Source organism: Triturus cristatus, chromosome 10 (genome assembly GCF_964204655.1).
Source record: "Triturus cristatus chromosome 10, aTriCri1.1, whole genome shotgun sequence".
In the NCBI taxonomy this organism is placed as follows: Eukaryota; Metazoa; Chordata; class Amphibia; order Caudata; family Salamandridae; genus Triturus; species Triturus cristatus.
The window spans coordinates 526378050-526397701 of NC_140593.1; the positions used below are offsets into that span (position 1 = coordinate 526378050).

The 19652-nt window shown below is 45.4% G+C and overlaps 1 long non-coding RNA gene and 1 pseudogene across 2 annotated transcripts in view; one reads left to right on the forward strand and one right to left on the reverse strand.

The window, feature by feature from the left end:
• LOC146789678 (uncharacterized) overlaps positions 1–19652 on the forward strand; it is a 70687-nt gene that overhangs the window by 47134 nt on the left and 3901 nt on the right. For both annotated transcript variants that reach the window (XR_014970138.1, XR_014970137.1), the window contains exon 2: positions 14737–14796. This is a non-coding gene — a long non-coding RNA (uncharacterized LOC146789678). The remainder of the gene's footprint in view (positions 1–14736; positions 14797–19652) is intronic.
• On the reverse strand, positions 10477–11167 carry LOC146789679 (ferritin heavy chain B pseudogene; annotated as a pseudogene).

The following is a 19652-nucleotide window of genomic DNA, read 5'->3' on the forward strand; positions in this document are numbered from 1 at the left end:
ATGCAATCCTGGGCCTTGGAAGAAAGGCACTTTTGGTTTAGGCAGAAAAATGCTCACTTTCTAAAACTGGCTTTTTCAGAATAGTAAATCTTCTGGCTTTACCATTAAAGGGGATTTCGAATTACAATTTATTTGAGTGGAAAGCACATGTCTTGATCTGGTCCCAAATTGAAGTTATGACTTATTGAGGTTAACAATGTGACCCAGTGTTAGTCTATGGGAAAGTTAGCTTTACGTAATAAAGTTTGAATGTGCACAAGCCTTTTGATATGGGGTTGAAAAGTTGTCCTGTGCCTCGGAGGTATCACTCTCTGAACCTAGGAGTGTTGCCAACTGAATACTTTCATGCGCTATCTGCCATTAGATAACGTCTCTCTGGGCGCTCCGAAGTGTGACACGTACATGGTACTTCTGCAGAATCCCACTGAAAAATTTCAAAAACAGTTACAAGAAATTTTGAAAAAGCTTCAGAAACTGGAGTTATCAACGAAAGAACCAAGAAATATCTGACACCATTCCATCCCAGAACACCAACTTTGTACATGCTCCCCAAAATCCATAAGGATCTCAACAACCCTCCTTTTCACCCAATTGTGTCCACCAGGGGAAGCATACATGAGTCAGTTGGAAAATTTTTAGATGCACATCTACAGCAGTTCGTGGTGAAAATGAACACCTATGTCAAAGACACTACAGATTTTTTGAAAAAGATCGAACAGATCGAATTACCAAACGATGACGAGGTATGGTTATGTACCATCGACGCTAAATCTCTCTATACCTCGATCCCTCACAACCTTGGGATTGAGGCAATAGAAGAAACTCTCCTTCAATCAGAACTGGATCACGATTTTCAAGTGTTCATCGTGGAATTGTTAACCTTTACATTATATCAAAGTTACTTCAGATGGAAAAATGAACACTACTTACAATTAACTGGCACTTCAATGGGCAATTGTGCCGCACCGGCCTATGTGAATATTTTTATGCATGTGTTTGAAAATAAATACATCTTGAGTCTTGACACTTGGAAGAAACATGCGCGGTTGTTTTTACGCTATATCGATGACATCTTTGTATTATGGCGAGGTACGTCAGCCTCCTTAACATCAGCTTTGGAAAACTTGAACACCATTAATGAACGCATGCAATTCACATTCAACATGGATAACACTTCCATAGCCTACTTGGACGTACTATTGATCAGGCATAATAACAAACTTGCAACCACTATGTTCAGAAAAACAACTGACCGCAACAATTTTTTACATTACAAAAGCTTCACTCAACCTTCGTTGAAAAATCATTTACCCTTCTCACAACTACTAAGGGTGAAGAGGATTGTATCAGATGGCTCAGAACTGCAGTTGCAGACTAAGAAAATGATTTGCCGGTTCCAAGAACGTGGGTACCCGAATGAAATCTTACAAAATACAATCATCAATGTTTCTAACAAAACCCGCAGTGAATTATTACAACCTTCGAGCCGCCCTGAGCAGCAACGAATGGTGATGGTATCTCGGTACTCCACCATGAGTCACCAATACAAACAATCCATCAAGAAACATTGGTCACTATTGGCCTTAGAAATTGATTTCAATGGGATCTTTCGTGAGTCACCCAGGTTTGCGTACTCCAGAAGCAACAACATTCATGAACTGATCAGACCAACAGACAAGCCACAAATCGCAGTATATCAGGGTACCATTCTCTGTTACAACTGCAGTAACTGTCACAATATCATCAAAGGGAACAAGATTATGCACCCTATGAGAGGCACTCCCATTAAGTTACATGTCAATGCCACTTGTGACACTGCCAACGTGATGTATTTATTAAAATGTCCATGTGGATTTATTTACGTGGGTAAGACGGAAAGGAAAATTAAAACCCACATCCACGAACACAAAAGCAACATACGCACAAAAAACATCAAGTCAACAGTTGCTGCACATTTCCTTGACAATCATCATAACATCGCACAATTGAAGTTCACTATCCTGGAGATCGTCGAAAAAACAGAAGGAAGAGACAATAACAACTTTCTCTTACACAGAGAAAACTTTTGGATTTATAAATTGGAATCTTTGAAACCAAAGGGTCTCAACGACCGCACGGAATTCACGTGCTATCTGTAATTGGCGCTATTTTCAGCTTTTTGTTTCAGCTCATACAATGGTTCATCAAGTGGTTAGCACTCAACTCGTTGCTACCTTATTTAGACTATATATCATTTGATTGCATCTTTTGATTTTTTATTATAGCGCATTATTCAGCCTTTCGTAGTCCGTCATCACTTGCCATCACTTTAACTAACATCGACTCTGTCTACACAGATTCCACACTCACGGGAAACACAATGCACTTATAGCATTAACTCCATTAGAGGCAGAAGGTAAGAGATCCGCTCACGCAAGAAAAACGATTGGGATATAAGGATTTTGTTATACACTGTTTTTAATGCAGCATTCACCGACAGTCACATTTTTAGCGATTAAGGTCCAAGAGGGTATACACCACCTCTTTTTTGATCACCTGAGCATTACAACCATTCAGTTAACAACGTGTTTTCAGCTCGGCATTCACCACCGCACCCGGCAGCTCACTCGCTTTCTTCCACTGCATGTTTTGACCACATCCGCATTTCGAAAGTTGTTTGAGGCTTTGAGCCCACTGTAACTAAACTTTTCAAGCGATTTGTCATTAACACACGCAACTTTGCCAAATAGACGGGAGACACAGGGAAGTGTTGTACGCGGAGGCAATGATGGTTCATGTTTAACCTTTCTGAAGAGTGCACCATGCATGCAACCATATTTGTACCTGGTATCAACACACAAATCACTGTGTTGACTTTTCTCAGTTGGAGAATACATTGATTTTTTCTTTGGGCACCATCACGAACGGTTTTTGAATTAACTGAATTTTTGATTAGACGTGGCTCCCCATATGACAAACGTTTGTTTTATTGTTTAGAGTCCCCTGATGAAGGGCCCCCAGTAAGCCTGAAATGCATTGGGATCATTCATAAAAAATAACCAATCGCATCAGGATGTTGTTCCTTACCTTTACATGGAATTGAATTCATCTTTATGAAAGGAATAAAGAATAATCTCAACTTTCAACACATGGTTTGACTCACCTTTTTGATTGAACTTTTCAAGTAATCGAATTTCGTCCATGCGATTCACACTTCGTAGCGCCCAGAGGGACGTTATCTAATGGCAGATAACGCATGAAAGTATAAAGTTAGCTTTACAAATAGTGAATCATGCCTTTAAGATGTTCTCATTGTCAGGGTATGTAAAACTGAAGTAAACATGTCCTACTTTTAAACACAGTGCACCCTGCCCTATGAGCCATTAGGGCCTGCCTTAGTGGTGACTCCTAAGTATTAAACAGGAAGGTTTAGGCCTAGCAAAAGGCTTGTTTTACCTGGTTGAAATGGCGTTTAGAGGTACAACAATGTTTAATTTTTTTTTGTTAAATATGAACATCATGATTTAGAGTCCAAACATAACAGAAGTCCCATCTATCGTATTATAAGTATATTATAGTCTAAGGCACTTGTATCCGCCACATTTTGGCTGAGTATCCCATCCACAATACTCCAAATAAGACCCTCAGTCAAGCAATCTAATGCCTAAATGAACTTACCAGTGGAAGAATTAGTCAAGGTCACTAATTAACGTCTGTGTTTAAAGAGATTGCAGTTCTCACAAGCTAACACAGCTCCAACCTCCTCCTTCCAAGTCTCCAAGGAAAGTGACCACTGTGCCTGAGATCTAGAACTCTCAGCCTCAGTGTCCTAGGCAGCACTAATGGGGCCATTATGACACTGTCCGCAACCATCTGCTTGTTATGTTTCTATTTCTACTACTTGGCAACAACTGATGATGTCACAGACATAGAATCTGCAGAGGGTGGAAGAGTTGAGAATCCTGGTGTGTGGAAAATTCCAACAAACAATAGAAGTAAAATGCAGAAAAGGTTATAGTGCATCAAGAAGGGAATGACCACAAGCTTTCCAATCTAGGTAAAGCTTTGTTCCAGTGGCACACTGGCACTGAAACCATGTCTGGACATACACTGTGTCACAGTAACCAAACTATATCTATTTGATGAGCCCTATCCAGGGCAAAACCAGTCCTGGGTTGCTTGTGTTCCAGTTCAGGGAGAACTTAGCCTGTTCCCATTGGAGCATAGTCAAGACTGATTTGCATATGGCTGGGTCCAAACTGAAGTGGCATGGTATGGAAAATAATAATGAATTGGGATGCGGCCCGAGTAATTACCAATGAATGAGATTAATTCAAGCATCCCATGCATCACTTTTCTGTACACTTTAATGAAAAAGCAGACATTGTTTTTTTCCCTGTACATCTTGGGAAGGATTTCCTAATTTCCAGTTATATTTGATGTCTATTCTTGTGGAGTATTGATAATATTATTCAATGTTTTCAAACATTTAACAACCAGTGGCTAACAATTTGCACACTTTTTGCATGTTGTAAAACTTTTTGGCCACTCTCTTCTCGTGCTTACAGGGAATGCTGCTTTTATTATGAAGTACTTTTGATACCAACATTGATATATATTTATATGTCCCTACCCCTAAGACTCTGTTAAAAAGCCTGGGCATCTGGTTAGACCAAGACTTTACTTTTAAGATACAGGCACGTAATACGGCGACCACGTGCTATGGCAACCTGAAAAGGCTTCGAAAAGTCCTCTCTCTTCTCCCATTCCTGGCAAGAAAAAACATGGTCCAGGCCCTTATCATGTCATGGCTGGACTACGGGAATGCCCTTTAATTGGGTGCTCCAACCGCGACAATCTCCAAACTCCAGAGTATGCACAATTGGGCAGCCAGACTTCTTCTGGGTATTCCTGAACTTCAATCAGCCAAATCTGCTTTGAACTCCCTCCACTCCCATTAGGGAGAGAGTTAACTCTAAGGCGCTGTGCATCGTTCACAAGTCACTAGCAGGAAAGAGCCCCGCCATTAACCACACCACTATCCAGCCCTATTGGGCTAACCGACATCTTCGTTCAGATATCTTGAACTTGGTTACTGTCCCCAGGATTAAGAAAGCCAGAAGTGGGGGTTGGTTATTCTCAGATAATGCGGCTAGACTATCGAACTCCCTTCCACTCCACCTTCGAAAGGGACCTAATCATTTGGCCTTCCGCAAACTGTTAAATACTTGGCTATTCCCTTAGCCTGGTTAGTTTCCTTACTGTCTGCCACTACCTGGGATGTCTTCGGGTAGCATGCGCTTTACAAATGTATCTTTCATTTCATTGCATGGTGGTAGACACTCTGTAGATATAGTTAGGATTTGAACATTAATAACTTGGCTTCTCTTTGATGAATCTCCATGAAACTTCGCAAACCTCTTGTTTTTTCTACATTGGCAGATGATGCAAAGTTTTGTGGTTGTTGGTCATGCCAACATGTAAAAGCTGTCTCTTGTAAACAACGCATACACGCATGTGTGGCTTTCCACAAAACACAGAAAATGAGATTTTTGTGAACTATTTTCTGGCTACATTGTCACATATACCACATCATACTACAGTAGCTGGAGTAGCTCTGCAGGAGACCGAGAAGAAGGCAGAGTTGAGGGAGCTGGGCACACATTGGAATCAACTTAAACTGCTGTAGACCAGATAACAGACTGGGTCTGGCAGATTCTTCAGGTGCTTGAGACGTGTGAAGTGTTTTGCAAGGTGCGTAGGCCAAGCAAGGTCCTGGGGTTTTAGGGTGGTAGACATACCAAGTTGAGTATCCAACAGATGTAGCAGTCACATGTGACACATGCATCATGTTTCAGCCTGGAAGATTCCCTATGACTCCAGAAGGATAAATATGTTGCTGCACTGGCTTCCATCTTACAGGCAGCACAGGTGCAAACTGATGTTTGGATCCAACCAGCCAGGAAACTAATGTTTCTGTTCAGCTCAAACCTACACAAAGGAACTCAAAACCAAGACTCTAATGACAGTGGGTGCAAGGTACCCATATGTTCATGGGTTTTGGGGGACACTTGCTGTGACTGAGGCATAATGGAATCACGGGTAATGGGGAACAACGGTCACGGAATCTTAAGTGCGATAGGGCAGCACAGGGGTAAAATAACAGACTCGAGTCTCAAGGAATTTGAGGCAGTATGAAAACTCAGTCATGGCATAGTTGCACTCCATGAAGCACCACAGGGGTAATACAACATGATCCCTGCAAGTTAATCCCACTACCCTGAGGGTCCATGAGGGGGTCATGACAATGACGATACTTTTGGTCTTACATATGTGGATCACTGTATAGTCTACCTGATGTCCTGAGGTTAGAAATAGAGGGGTGTATGTTGGCAATGGCCACACACTGCCACACAGATAGTCTCCCCATGCCAAGGCTATGTTTACAAGTACATTGCAAGATTTGTACAGTATCCAACATAACACTTTAAAAATGTTACCTCCTGACCTGTGCGGGGACCGAAATGGCCAACTAGGGCCAGTGCAGGCACACTTGCCCCACGAGGTAAGGATGTGACTGTTACAACTAGAAATGGATGCGACTGTAATGGTGCATCTTACTGATAACCTATCTTTGCTGTTTGCCCCAGTGCTCCAACTGTGTGTGTTGCGGTACACAGGATACCAATAAAATAGAAGATGGTGTACTATCACTCCAGTGAAGGTAGTAGTCACTGACGCTTTACAGGTTTGCCTGGTGTCATCTTTCAGTATATGCACATATTTACAGCTGATGTGCATAGCTACCCACATGCAAAAGTGAAGGAACCCCTCTCTGATGCAGAGTAATGCAATGTAGGGAATTTATATATATATATATATATAGTGGCACTCAGGATTCATCACACTTGTCTGGCCTACTGAAGCTGGACTCGTGATGGTCATACCATAGTCAAACAGATTTCGATTAGACTTTTTCAAAGGTGCATTGTGCATGTGCCACACATCATGTTTCCGACACAAAGCCCAGAAAACAAATATGTCTGCGCCATAACATTCCATGATCTAAGTTGGCTAGTGTAGTGTGGTAATTGATGTCTGTCCAACAAGCACAGGGGTCACATTAGCCTAACTACACAGCCATAATATGTGTCCTGTAAATTGGTAAGCAGGATGCCAAATGCACTGTAGACTGGCTGAACCAGCCAGCATAGCGGCCAAGGTTTCGGATTGCTGTGTGTGACGTTTTTATAATTTTAGTGAAATTATGAGTGAAATTTAACGACTATGAGTGACATTTTCTTGCAAGCAAAATCAAGCAATAAAGAGGAGGGAAACAAAAATATCAGAAATGACACCCATTTGAGCAACGTAACTGTGCCAGCAAAAGCACATTTTCATAGCATAGCAAGTCAGTGCAACAGTAGGAGATCATGACTTACACCATAGCTGCCACATTTTCAGATTGTCCTCATATGCTATATACATATTTTACATATGTCAGATTCCATCCAATTAAGCTTAATGCAGGATTTTATTTCCAGAAAAATCAGCAGTCCAGCCCAGCCCCCTAGCCCGACAAGCACATAAACAGACAAAACAAATCAACCCCACACACTGACTTGACCTGCCATCTCAAGATCTGACTGCACTGGTGGCAACAAAAGAGATACCTGCAACCTCATCTAAGGGGGCAAATCACTGTGGTCTCAGCAGTAACCCACATTCACTGACAAAAAGCACAAGGTCTGTTTAGGCTTCATTGAAGCTCCGGGTCGGCCCGCCCATCCTGAGCCAAGCTATCTATGGATTCTCTCACTGTGGCCAGTACAGACACAACCCCTTTCCCTCTCCAGGGCACAGACTTTCCTGCTGTGCAGTTCTGCATTCAGGAGGGGTGAGTGGCTACTCTCAGTGCTTGAATATCTGGTGCAATTGGGTAGTGCACGGGCACTTTGCAGTTGCACACTCTCTTCTGCACCAGGCAACCTAACATAGGTCTGACCTGTGTCACCTGAGATTTGCTGACTGGGACGGGTTCCTCCACCACCACCGCTCCCCCATGTTATCCCAACTTGGCCTTTTGAAGGGTCTGATGGTTCCCTTTCTGCCTGGGATTACCAGCCAGGACTGAAATGAAAGGTCACCGGGCACTGTTGAAGGGCCCAGTCTGGTGTAGTGTATCCAATTAAAACACAGAGTATAAAGTCAAGCAGTGAGCTCTATAACAGGCACAGCACAGTGATTATTGATACTCAAAAATATAATAGTATTAAATAACCTGGTTGAGACTTCTGACAGTCTGGCTCTGGCAGAGCGATCTAAGGAGTACTGTCGGGGCCAGGGTTATGAGAGGCCGCAGGCACCACATATTCTCTGGCAGCCGCGTCCAGTCCAAGCTCACACGGCATGATCATAACAGGCTGCAGGCACCAACCACAGTCTGTCCGGCAGCCTCTGAGGTGGTACTCACTCCAGAGGCAGCAGGTACGCCCCAAATACTGCCTGTGGTACCGGCAAGCTCACTGCAGCCAGAATTTTACTTTAAGAAAATGTGATAACTGGTGTCCACTCCCGCTCCCCGTGTGGCCTGCCCAATTTATAATTTGCATCCTGGCCAGCATTACTGGGCAAATTAAACATGGACACATTGTTGCAATGACTCTTCCTGACTCTTTTTCATGTGAATGCAATGGCGAATGAAGCCAGCGAGCGCAGCTGAAGCAGTCCCCAGTTCCGACAGCAGTCAGATTCTGTGAAAACAGCGAAATGGACCGTGCGCTGCTTTGGTCAGTTATAGTGCTTTGGCTTGACAGCATCAGGAGCCGCTATAAATGTGTGACTTTGCATTTTAGAGTGGTGATGCGGACCACCACACTAAAATGCGTTAGTCTAACGCCTGATGCCTGGTACTTTGCAGGGCTGAGTCAGTCTCTGTGCCTCCATTAGTGTCAATTGCATCCGTAAACAAATCTATGTCTGCAATGCAGACAGAATGTATGAATATTGATATGGCGCATGATAGTTTATACAACATTGTAATTCATAGGCATAGCAATGCTATATAGTAGAGCAAAAAGATGCCTTCTCCGCGGCTACCTACATTCCACCAAACATACTGCAACCCACAAAACAGCAAATGGTTTGTTATGTCTCTATGCATCACAACATAGATGTGTTCCTCACATAAACATATTGTCAACCAATATGTCAGCACAAGAAAGACAAAAACTCACCCATAGGCGCTATTTTTACAATGACAATACAGACCTCTGATGATATAAAGCCTGTCAGGTGGGATGAGAGGAGCAGGTAAGTGAGGCTCATGATGTGTTTACCTGCAATGTACAAATCACTGCACAGTGTATCGTAGACTGTAGGCCAGTTGTGTGCGGGGCCAAAACTCAAACATTCATCCTTTTGTGCATTGCATTGCAAACGTAGTTTTGCTCGTAAGTCACACATCGGTGCCAATGCACTAAAAAAGGCATTGGGGTCAATGCGTCGTGCGTCAAGCATGCATTGTTTCAACTTTGCAGGGCTTAGATGGTATCCTCCTTAATGTTCGGTCACTGCCTAAACATACAACAGAACTCTGGGACTTGCTCTCTGCAAGGCTTCCAGAAGTAGGTTTCCTTACTGAAACCTGTTGACCCCACCCTCCTCCTCAGCTAAAACAACGGCCCTCCCACTAAATGACTCCATGTTTAGATTGGATAGGGAGCTCAGGATAGGGGGAGGTATTGATATTATTTTCAAAAACACGATTAAAATGTCTATTACAGATGCTGACCCGGTTTATCGGGCAGAGATTTGCATATTCAAACTGGAACTTTCACCAAAGGATCACTGGAGATGTGCCTTAGTATATCGACCACAGGACCTAAAAAAGAGTTTACTCAGCACCTAATTAAATATATCGCTCCTCATGTCCAGGCAGCAAAACTGTTTTTTTAATCAGGTGAGTTTAATTGCTACCCGGAAGACCCAGACAAGGAGGAGGCGAGCCTGTTTATTGCTGACTTGGCCTCTCTCTGACTGCATCAAAGAGTAAATGGGACCACACATGTCACAGGGCATATATTAGATCTACTTTTCACCATCTCTATTCCTCTGGTATGTGAACTTCAACAAATTTTATTTCAGACGGACCACTCTTTGATCAGTTTTAGGATACCTACGACAACAGAAATGCATAAATCATCTGAAGTAGGTAAAAACCTAAGTAGACATTGGTGCAAAATCACTCCTGAGTCCTTTGCTTTAGCATTTAATCATCCCATCACAGCAGATACCCCAGACATGGATCAAGCTTTTTCTAAATATCACAATGTTCTTTTTTTTATTTTTGATCCTGAAAACCTTTATTTCTTGGAAGAATGTTGACAAGCACAGTAGCCACTGCCAGAAGCCTGGAAACATACAACAACCCCACTGCACATACACCTTTGGTTGTGAGTCACAGCAGTGTAAATGACAGAACAATGAGGCTTCGTTGGAGTGTGTACAGCGGGCCGGTGCTCCCTCCCGGGGGAGCTTAGCTGTTCTCCCCCAGGGTGTGCTTGTCGAACAGGTACTCGCCCATGCCATTCTGGGGCACGCCCGGGCGCTTCAGGTTGGTGATGTAATCTCCAAGTTCCTTGATGGACTTCACCTGTTCCTCCAGGTACTCAGACTCCAGGAAGTCACAGAGGTGGGGGTCCACGTTGTCAGATGCCACCTTGTGCAGGTCCAGCAGGGTCTGGTTGACGGTCTTCTCCAGCTGCTGGGCAGCCTGCATGGCTACCAAGGTGATGCTCCACTTGTCACACTCTGGTTTCTTGACATCCTGCAGCACCACGCGCCCACCGTGCTTTTTCTGGTACTTCATGAACTTCTCTGCGTGCTCGCACTCCTCGTGGCTCTGCTCCTTAAAGTACATGGCCACGTGGCTCAGGGCCCCGTTGTCCCGGTCGAAGTAGTAGGACATGGACAGATAGACGTAGGAGGCATAGAGCTCGGTGTTGATCATGCGGTTGATGGCCGCCTCACACTCGCGGTTGTAGTTCTGGCGCACCTGGGACTCCATGGCGTTGCTGATGGTGTGGTTGTTGGCGATTGATGTAGGTAAATGATGGATAAAGTTTTCAGGAGAGCGCTGGACTCAGAGCCACGTTCCATTCAAACACTGTTGAAGCAAGAACACAACTCAGAGTTGGGTGTCACAATGTTCTAAATTGTGCCTCTGATAAGATTACCCTTCTTTAAAGGGATCATATTCCCTCACATGGTACCCACGCCCCTTGGTATACGTTGGCTCTTAGAATGGAGAAATCATCATTTAAAAAATTAGAAAGCCAGTAGGGGTGCTCTAATAATACCAGTGACAGGGAGCTTGTAGAGCAGCATGTACAGGCTACCACTGCAACATAAAAGCTGCTTGGAAACTATACATCTCGGATCAAATTTCACAGGCAAAAAACTCGTTGAGATGTTATTTAGAGTCCTAAATGATTTTGTAATCCCTAAATAATGTGCTCTAGTCATCCAGCCATCTCAGCCTCTTTGTGATTCTCTGATTTATCACTGTGAAGAAAAACTAAACAAAATCTATCAGAATTTCCCCTACTATCTGGAGGTGACCAGGTTTTCCTTACCTCCCCCCGCCCATGGGGTACCAAACTTGGAAAAGTTCAAGAAGTGTTTAGATATTTGTCCCGCCAAGATCTCTGTTGCTCTCGCCTATCAGTTGGCTCCTGCCAGAGGTTCGATATTCAATCTTTTGGTTAACACTGGAAAAATCCCTGCCACATGGAATGCTGCCCAGGTTAGGCCAATCCAAAAAAAAGGCTAGTTTAACACCTTTGAACCTCTCTAATTATCACCCAATCTCATTGCTTCCTTTATAAGGTGAGCTCTTGAAGGTATTAATTAACAAACAACTTTTAGAGTACCTTGAGGTTAACAACATCCTAGAACCATCACAGTGGGTTTCAGACCGTCTTACAGCACTGAGACAGCCTTGGTAGTGGTCACAGACCATATCAGAGGCTCTCTAGATGCCAATATACCATCTATGCTGTATTGCTTGACTTGTCGGCCGCATTCCATGCTTTGTCCCATCCCAAATTACTCTATAGATTACAATATATTGGCATTCATGGGACAGAGCTAAATTGGCTTGGCGGTTTCCTGTCCAACAGACCCCAAACCATATTTTAGGCTCTTTTAAATCTCGCACAATGTCGCTGAACAAGGGGGTGACCCAGGGCTCTTGCCTTGGCCCTCTGATCTTCAACATATATTTTGCACCACTCGCCAAGATTGTAAGAGCCTTTGGCTTTGAGATCATAATGTATGCAGACTATACACAGCTTGTAATTTACTTTGAGAAACATTTAGCCAAAACTAAACAAAGCTTTTTAGATGGGATGACAGCAATTGACACATGGATGGCAGAAAACGTTCTCAAGTTGAATGCGGAAACAACTGAGATTATGCTGTTTGGCAAGGCCCACCAACTATGGACTGCTGACTGGTGGCCATCAGAACTTGGGATTGCGCCAACACCCAAGCAGGTGGTCAATAACTTGGGAGTCTGCCTTGACCAACCTCTTACCATGAGAGAGCAGGTGATGCCAATTTCAAGTTCCTGTTTCCATATCATGCACTTATTGAGAAGAGCGATTCTCTTCCTTCCACTCTCAGCAAGGAAAACGGTGGTCCAGGCCCTTGTGGTTAGCCGCTTGGATTATTGCAACGTTTGTTTGGCTTCTGCAAATGAGACATTGCTATCAAAACTGCAGGTAATACAGAACACCGTGGTTCGCCTGATTTGAAATTTGTCACCTGGGGCTGCCTCCGCTCCCTTTCTGCAGACCTTGCATTGGCTACCGGTTCAGAAGAGAATAATTTTTAAAATGTGTTGTCTTACACATAAAGCCCTAACTAGAAACAGCCCTGGTTAAATAGCTACCAAACTTAGACACTATAGCCCACTGAGACTTTTGAGACCGAGTGATAAAGCATTGTTAATCATTCCACGTGTCAAAAGGGCCCGTTCGGGCAGCATGTCTTTTTCCTATCTGACTCCTTATTATTAGAGCAAACTGTGACACCATATTCGGATCTGTTCGGATCATTCTCAATTTAGGAAAGTACTTAAGACAATTTAGTTCTTATCTAGCTGCTCTTGTTGTCCTGTCTCTTGGTTGCTCCGAGATACCCCTCGGGGTGATTTGAGTCATAAATTAAATTTGCATTACATAACATCGTCTATTTCAGTACCGATGAATCAAAAAACCGACGCATTTGTGAAAAAAGGGCGGGATACAGTCAGGAAGTGATGCATTGGGTGTGACAGCCTGCTAACTAGGAAATGTGAATTTACTTTCGCCTTCACTTCTCTGTTAGTCAGTGCACAGTGGAGGAGGTTGCCTGAGAGTATCTGTTGGAAAAGTGTGTTAGTTGATACTGAGAGTGTGTGTTGTGTCCAGGTCCCTGTTGCTTTCATATATTGTGTAGTGTCATTGTTGTGTATTTTGTATTGTCATTGTACTGTTGGTGTTTGTGCTGTGGGTTATTGTGTGTAGGGGTAGGTATAGTTGGTAGGGATTTTAGATTTAGAGTAGACCATTTTGGGGGGATTGTTGAGGGTTGGGGATATGTCTGGGAGGGGGATGAACTTCAGTGAGCCACAGCTGGGATGGCTGGTCTTGCTCATACCACACTACCTCTCAAGGAGGCTTGAGGCTGGTGGCAGGATGAGCAAGGGCTACCCTGCAAAGGACAAACGTGTCCGATGGGAGCAGGTGCGCTGGCACAACAAAAATATTTTCAAGGTGTCCCATACTACACACCATCTAAAGCACCGATGAGCAGGTGTCGTCTCCATGGAGGCCGATCGAATAGACTTCCTGGGGCTAGAGATTGATGGACCTGTCAGTATGTATGTATGTCATGTCTGCATATAGTGATGTACCTTTATCTGGAACGCTAAACGGAAACATGATTAGTACTTCATTTATCTTTTCCAACAATATAGGGACGTTGGTGCATTCCTGTTCCCTCACCCTGCACTGGTGCTGTATTGGCGGACTTTCCCCAATGCAATCACCCTTGCACAACGGTACAAGGGTGCCTGTGTTGTTGCGAGGATTGTGTTTGCGCAGGAAGACACAACTGCTTGCACAAAAGTAAAACCTGTGACCCTTTCTCATCATTCCATATGTATTGCAGAATGCAGCACACATGCATACATGAGAAGACGAGGAGAACTGAGTCTAGCAAGGCAGTGATTTTGCCTGTGATGCCGTACTCCATATGTATGAGGCAATACTAAGCCACCCAAAGTGGCTTTGTGTCACCTCAAATTTATGTGACATATCAATGTGGCCCACTGGAGCATTTCAAAACGTTATGCTTGTGCGGTGCAAGGAGCTCATTAACTTGCGCCTTAGGTACTTCCAGGGTAAATCGTGTCACCCATGTGCCTTGGCACACTGGACTCTGCCGTTATGCTGGCCAGCATTACTCAATGTATCTCATCCTGGATGTATGCTTCAGGCATGTCATTATTGGTACCCCTGAAGTCCAACATCCCAAATGTTCTGGGGTGCAAATGGACTCGATGTGTGCAATGAGCTGGGCATATTGCCAAATGTGTGTTCCTAAGGTGTGCACTTCATCAATACTCTTCTCTTATGGTATAGTATATAAATATTTTGAAATGCGAAAATGAAAAATTGAAAATGCCATGTCCTCCTTCATGTCTTTTAGGTGGCCATCTTCAATTCTCATGGGGAGAGGTGCAATTATTCCAGGACCCCAATGCCACCAGTAAGTGTCAAAAGTACATGGTACCATTTTGATGTATGTGTCTGATTGTTGTAGGAATGAGCTATTGCAATATGTGGCGGGAGGTAACACCCAGCTACATTCAATGAGCTGTCCGTCTGTTATTCAGGGCATCACTGGGCGAAACTGTCTTTAGAAATTCTCACAGACAAAGATCACTGTTTTTACAGTAAGGTATATGTAAGCTGGCCACAGGAGAAACACATCTCTAAATATGTACCTAGGCCCTTAGTTACAGGGAATTGGCTTAGGGCAGCACAGCAAGTCACCTTACTGCACTGCCCTACACCAATGTGAAAGGGTGTGAATGCACCGTATTATTCTCCCTGCACTGGCACAGTTTCAGCAGACTAGTGCAAACGCAACCACGCTTGCACCATGGTGCAAAGGTGCCTGTGCTGTCATCAGGATTGTTACTATGCAGGAAGGTTCACCTTCCTGCACTGCAACAATCCTAGGAGGCCTTTTCCCTTTCTATGTGTGCTGCAGAATACAGAGCACATAGAAAGAGGTAAGGATGAGGAGAAATGAAAATACATCACATCGTTGCGCCTAACCTTGGGAGGCATGAAGGTTTAGTGTCTCACCAGGTTTACATGCTTTTGTAAATTTGGGGCAGTATCAAACTCCATGTGTGTTGCATTGGGATCCACCCCACAACACCCATGGAAGGGAACTCCCAAGCACTGAGTGAGGCTACGCAGCTATTTGGAGGGAAACAGCCTTTACATCGAATGCGCTACAACGCATTCCATTACAACGTGGTCTTTACCACGACTGCCTTGTTAAAACGCAAACCATTACATCGCAAGTCATTTCAATGACTTGCATTAGGGGGTGTTACAAAAACAAATGATGGACGGAATGCTGACAATGCAAACATTCTCCCCCAGTCAAGAGATCTGGGTTAAATCCATCGTTCTTTTGCCCACTACCCCACCCCAGTTCAGACATGGCCATATGCAAATCAGTCTTGACCCTGTGCCTCATGGGAACAGTCCAGCCCGAACTGCCAAGCCATGTCTTCCCTGGACCGGAATCAAGCATCCTAGGACCGGTTTCTGGCTATCAGCCGTCATCAGCCAGGATAGCCTGACTCCAGTGGCGTAGTGAGCATGGGACCCACGTCTGGGCATACCCATCCCACTTAGGGCGAAAAGCGTTACAAAAACAAATGATGGACGGAATGCTAACAATGCAAACATTCTCCCCCAGTCAAGAGATCTGGGTTAAATCCATCGTTCTTTTGCCCACTACCCCACCCCAGTTCAGACATGGCCATATGCAAATCAGTCTTGACCCTGTGCCTCATGGGAACAGTCCAGCCCGAACTGCCAAGCCATGTCTTCCCTGGACCGGAATCAAGCATCCTAGGACCGGTTTCTGGCTATCAGCCGTCATCAGCCAGGATAGCTTGACTCCAGTGGCGTAGTGAGCATGGGACCCACGTCTGGGCATACCCATCCCACTTAGGGCGAAAAGCGTTACAAAAACAAATGATGGACGGAATGCTGACAATGCAAACATTCTCCCCCAGTCAAGAGATCTGGGTTAAATCCATCGTTCTTTTGCCCACTACCCCACCCCAGTTCAGACATGGCCATATGCAAATCAGTCTTGACCCTGTGCCTCATGGGAACAGTCCAGCCCGAACTGCCAAGCCATGTCTTCCCTGGACCGGAATCAAGCATCCTAGGACCGGTTTCTGGCTATCAGCCGTCATCAGCCAGGATAGCTTGACTCCAGTGGCGTAGTGAGCATGGGACCCACGTCTGGGCATACCCATCCCACTTAGGGCGAAAAGCGTTACAAAAACAAATGATGGACGGAATGCTGACAATGCAAACATTCTCCCCCAGTCAAGAGATCTGGGTTAAATCCATCGTTCTTTTGCCCACTACCCCACCCCAGTTCAGACATGGCCATATGCAAATCAGTCTTGACCCTGTGCCTCATGGGAACAGTCCAGCCCGAACTGCCAAGCCATGTCTTCCCTGGACCGGAATCAAGCATCCTAGGACCGGTTTCTGGCTATCAGCCGTCATCAGCCAGGATAGCTTGACTCCAGTGGCGTAGTGAGCATGGGACCCACGTCTGGGCATACCCATCCCACTTAGGGCGAAAAGCGTTACAAAAACAAATGATGGACGGAATGCTGACAATGCAAACATTCTCCCCCAGTCAAGAGATCTGGGTTAAATCCATCGTTCTTTTGCCCACTACCCCACCCCAGTTCAGACATGGCCATATGCAAATCAGTCTTGACCCTGTGCCTCATGGGAACAGTCCAGCCCGAACTGCCAAGCCATGTCTTCCCTGGACCGGAATCAAGCATCCTAGGACCGGTTTCTGGCTATCAGCCGTCATCAGCCAGGATAGCTTGACTCCAGTGGCGTAGTGAGCATGGGACCCACGTCTGGGCATACCCATCCCACTTAGGGCGAAAAGCGTTACAAAAACAAATGATGGACGGAATGCTGACAATGCAAACATTCTCCCCCAGTCAAGAGATCTGGGTTAAATCCATCGTTCTTTTGCCCACTACCCCACCCCAGTTCAGACATGGCCATATGCAAATCAGTCTTGACCCTGTGCCTCATGGGAACAGTCCAGCCCGAACTGCCAAGCCATGTCTTCCCTGGACCGGAATCAAGCATCCTAGGACCGGTTTCTGGCTATCAGCCGTCATCAGCCAGGATAGCTTGACTCCAGTGGCGTAGTGAGCATGGGACCCACGTCTGGGCATACCCATCCCACTTAGGGCGAAAAGCGTTACAAAAACAAATGATGGACGGAATGCTGACAATGCAAACATTCTCCCCCAGTCAAGAGATCTGGGTTAAATCCATCGTTCTTTTGCCCACTACCCCACCCCAGTTCAGACATGGCCATATGCAAATCAGTCTTGACCCTGTGCCTCATGGGAACAGTCCAGCCCGAACTGCCAAGCCATGTCTTCCCTGGACCGGAATCAAGCATCCTAGGACCGGTTTCTGGCTATCAGCCGTCATCAGCCAGGATAGCTTGACTCCAGTGGCGTAGTGAGCATGGGACCCACGTCTGGGCATACCCATCCCACTTAGGGCGAAAAGCGTTACAAAAACAAATGATGGACGGAATGCTGACAATGCAAACATTCTCCCCCAGTCAAGAGATCTGGGTTAAATCCATCGTTCTTTTGCCCACTACCCCACCCCAGTTCAGACATGGCCATATGCAAATCAGTCTTGACCCTGTGCCTCATGGGAACAGTCCAGCCCGAACTGCCAAGCCATGTCTTCCCTGGACCGGAATCAAGCATCCTAGGACCGGTTTCTGGCTATCAGCCGTCATCAGCCAGGATAGCTTGACTCCAGTGGCGTAGTGAGCATGGGACCCACGTCTGGGCATACCCATCCCACTTAGGGCGAAAAGCGTTACAAAAACAAATGATGGACGGAATGCTGACAATGCAAACATTCTCCCCCAGTCAAGAGATCTGGGTTAAATCCATCGTTCTTTTGCCCACTACCCCACCCCAGTTCAGACATGGCCATATGCAAATCAGTCTTGACCCTGTGCCTCATGGGAACAGTCCAGCCCGAACTGCCAAGCCATGTCTTCCCTGGACCGGAATCAAGCATCCTAGGACCGGTTTCTGGCTATCAGCCGTCATCAGCCAGGATAGCTTGACTCCAGTGGCGTAGTGAGCATGGGACCCACGTCTGGGCATACCCATCCCACTTAGGGCGAAAAGCGTTACAAAAACAAATGATGGACGGAATGCTGACAATGCAAACATTCTCCCCCAGTCAAGAGATCTGGGTTAAATCCATCGTTCTTTTGCCCACTACCCCACCCCAGTTCAGACATGGCCATATGCAAATCAGTCTTGACCCTGTGCCTCATGGGAACAGTCCAGCCCGAACTGCCAAGCCATGTCTTCCCTGGACCGGAATCAAGCATCCTAGGACCGGTTTCTGGCTATCAGCCGTCATCAGCCAGGATAGCTTGACTCCAGTGGCGTAGTGAGCATGGGACCCACGTCTGGGCATACCCATCCCACTTAGGGCGAAAAGCGTTACAAAAACAAATGATGGACGGAATGCTGACAATGCAAACATTCTCCCCCAGTCAAGAGATCTGGGTTAAATCCATCGTTCTTTTGCCCACTACCCCACCCCAGTTCAGACATGGCCATATGCAAATCAGTCTTGACCCTGTGCCTCATGGGAACAGTCCAGCCCGAACTGCCAAGCCATGTCTTCCCTGGACCGGAATCAAGCATCCTAGGACCGGTTTCTGGCTATCAGCCGTCATCAGCCAGGATAGCTTGACTCCAGTGGCGTAGTGAGCATGGGACCCACGTCTGGGCATACCCATCCCACTTAGGGCGAAAAGCGTTACAAAAACAAATGATGGACGGAATGCTGACAATGCAAACATTCTCCCCCAGTCAAGAGATCTGGGTTAAATCCATCGTTGCATTAGGGGGTGCACTGGTGTTGGATTTCCAATCCAACACCTTACCTGCTGTTGCACAAACTGGAGTAGGAATAGTAAAAAATACTATTCCTAAGTCCAGCGCGCACCCTACAGCAAGTCGTTGTAATGACTTGCGATGTACTGGTTCGCGTTGAAACGGAATGGAATGCGTGAAAAATGCATTTGTTGTAATGAGACATATTCGTATTTGGCCTGTGTAGCCTACCTCAATATTCATGAGGCCACTCAAAGCCACGCAGGATGGATTAGTGTGGGTTCATACATTTTATTTAGAGCCCTGTGTCATGCATGTACCACTTTATGTGGGGCAAAAGTGCTGCAGGGCTCTCATCAATAAACCTCTGAGTGAGTGA